Source organism: Sinocyclocheilus anshuiensis, unplaced genomic scaffold, assembly GCF_001515605.1.
Source record: "Sinocyclocheilus anshuiensis isolate Anshui unplaced genomic scaffold, SAMN03320099.WGS_v1.1 scaffold944, whole genome shotgun sequence".
In the NCBI taxonomy this organism is placed as follows: domain Eukaryota; kingdom Metazoa; phylum Chordata; class Actinopteri; order Cypriniformes; family Cyprinidae; genus Sinocyclocheilus; species Sinocyclocheilus anshuiensis.
Genome location: NW_015549559.1, coordinates 1,294,953 through 1,297,930, shown reverse-complemented (window position 1 = coordinate 1,297,930; position 2,978 = coordinate 1,294,953). Strand labels below are relative to the sequence as shown.

Genomic DNA, 2,978 nt, shown 5'->3' with positions numbered 1-2,978 from the left:
GGTTTAGGGAAATACCGGGAAATACCCGTAAATGGCGCATCGCGCACGTGAGGTTATCTGACGGAGAGACGCAAGGCAGTTTAAAGCAGAGTCCCGCACTGGTCATGTTGGGTAAACCTGCATCCGCAGTACACAACAGAACACCCGACCCGTTATCCGACAGCAGCCAGCACCAATTTAATTCTGTACCCAACCCGTTTGACTTATAAGACCGCGACCTGAACCGCGCCCGCATTAAATAGGCTACTGCATCAGTAAGGCAAAATTATTTATTTTCTCATGTGACACAAGCAATCAAACCAAAATAGGCATTTTCACAATAACAATATCGTGCATATTCATTACCGTGATATACCGCATTACCGAATACCGGCACAAGTCTAACTGATAGATTGACTTTCAAAGGAAAGTAATTGTCATTTGAAATTGCAATAACTTAAGATGTCAAAACAATCTCGGATTTGTACTATAAACAGTCTGACTAAACCCACACAACTTGTCATTCCCAGCAGGGAGTTTGTATAATAAAAAACCTCACTGTTGACTATTAAGAACCTTTTATGGTTTTGTTTTGTTTTGTTTTGTTTTGTTGTATAATTTGCACAACATACATGAGTCTTTTACATTTAAACAATGAGTGAATTAGTGTGCAAAAATTTGCAGCTGTTCTAAAGTGATCTGTTTATATCAATTCAAAATGCATGCACACACACACATTTCCAGGACAAAGAGAATCATCCATCTCTTGCATAACTGAATTATGCTTTTCATGAGAGAGGGGGATAGAGAAAGAAAGAGAGAGAGAGTGAATAGGGTTAGGAATGCTGACAACCACCAAACGAAAGACGGACATTCCCTGCCAAAATGTGCTGTCTCATTATCCATGTAATCATTATACTATCTCCTTTGCAACAGCCTTGAATGTTTTCAGTGAAAATTATCAGTCAAACGTAATGCCTTTGCATAATAAAAAGGCTCCATCCTTATATTACACTATTAGACATCTGTAAATGATCAGAGTAAATACAAATTCACCTAGAATGCAAATTACTCGTACCTGACATTACATAAATACAACCACAAACTCACTAAATTACAAAGACAGCACAGAGTTCAGTTCAGTGTGACAGATCGGTCTTTGATATTTAAGTACAGTTGATCGATACAAACCAAAACGGGACCAAACACAGAACAGAAACAGCATTTAAATGTGTCCTTCAAAATTCCACAAAATTCTAAACTACAAAAAAAAAGCCAAAAATAAAATCACATTGCAAATGTAGGCACTGGTTTATTTAAGCCACCAGGAACACTTTTCTAGTAAATTTCACTGACTGCTACCACATGTGTTCGCTTCATAAACCCAATGCTCCTGCACAAACCACACTCATTACCCAGAATACACTGCATGCAATGTGGCTGCAGACACATATCAAGACCCCTTATAGCTCATGGGTACAGGCCTTTAACTGAATACCTTAAAGTTCAGTTTAAGAACTTACAGCCCAACACGGATCTGTTACTGCACTAAAAAGATTCATTTATTAAAACTGTCAACTGGACACACCTACTTTTTTGGCTGTTTGCAAATCATTTGTAATCGTTGACCTTTCCCAAAGCCTGTGGTTTCAGTTTCAACGTTTCAAACTGCTCAGATTTTTGGGGGATTTTTTGGAATCTGCATTACGATCATTCTTGGTGGAGAACATTACAGAATCCTGTCTCTTTTCTTTCTCTCATCTGCCACTTTTTAGATATTAAGAAAGATGCGACACCTGAAAGCAATGTTAGCAATGTTGCTGTGGACGTAATTACAATTGGTCAGTGTCTAAAAACAGCTAGACACTGCCACTGATGGCTAATAAGGTAGTTATGGTTCTAGTGTTGTACATTCTGATCCAGGGCCTTTGCAGTTACATTGTCAACTCTGTACTTCATATAGGCTAATTAAAAAGGCAGGAAGTTATGTAAAGGCCAGAAGGGATGGGTCAAATTTCTCTTGAAGATGTTTTAGGTTTGTCAAGCATTATATAATTATGTTGGCAGGTGGTAAATGCTGAAGAGCAGGCAACTCTGCTCCGACTCAAACCTTAACAAAAGACAAAGATCATACTTAAAACAAAACTGTGCTTTATATGCAAACTATAGAATATAGTAACTACACAGAATATAATTGAGTTGGAATAGAGAATAATAGGGAAAAAACATGTAACGTATCACTTTACTTCCAATTCCATCACCATTTATCAATAGGGCCAAAATAACGTAGTGTCTGATGACAGAGCTGCCTAAACAAAGTCAAGCCCCTCTAACACAGAGAACACTTGCCAGGCTAAAACACTGTGACATGAGATTTTATAGTTCTGTGAATTACTAAACAACAACATTTGCTGGGAGGGCTAAAATCCTGGAATCACAGAACTGTTCCCGCAGTGGCACATAAAAACATTCCTGTCATATTAAGCAGAGTCTGTACGGCAGCACAATTCATGCATTGTCCTGTAACACTGACAGCCTTTTGTCTGAAAGTCTTCTTTAACTGCTGAAGGCATGTATCCCTCTTCTGTATAGTCATTACTAAATCCATAGACCTATGGGGCTCTGGAAGTAACTTACAGTCGACATGGCACAAGGAAGAGTGGGGCTGACTCTTGGGTGAAATCGCTCTAAAAATGTTTATCATCAACTGACTCAACACTGTTTAAGGAAAATAAAAGGACTCAGAAACTGAGGACAGAAAGAGAGCAGAGTATGGCAAGCAATTTGAACATTTATTCCTTACATCTTGATAACTATTTTCATATAACTAGTAAGTAATCTAATAATGACTAATATCAGTATGAATTTCACTATCCTCCTTTGCTATTAATCACTACAGTTTTCTTAATAGACACTGAATAGACACTAAAATGCATTCCGATTGTTACTAGTAAGATTTTGAATTTAAATATGATGCAGACCTTCTGACAAGTCATTAT

General features: G+C 37.7%; 1 protein-coding gene across 1 annotated transcript in view; it reads right to left on the bottom strand.

The window, feature by feature from the left end:
- The window catches only part of LOC107657116 (TOX high mobility group box family member 3-like), a 70,429-nt gene that overhangs the window by 65,826 nt on the left and 1,625 nt on the right, over window positions 1-2,978 (bottom strand). The gene's annotated exons all lie outside the window — the stretch shown is intronic.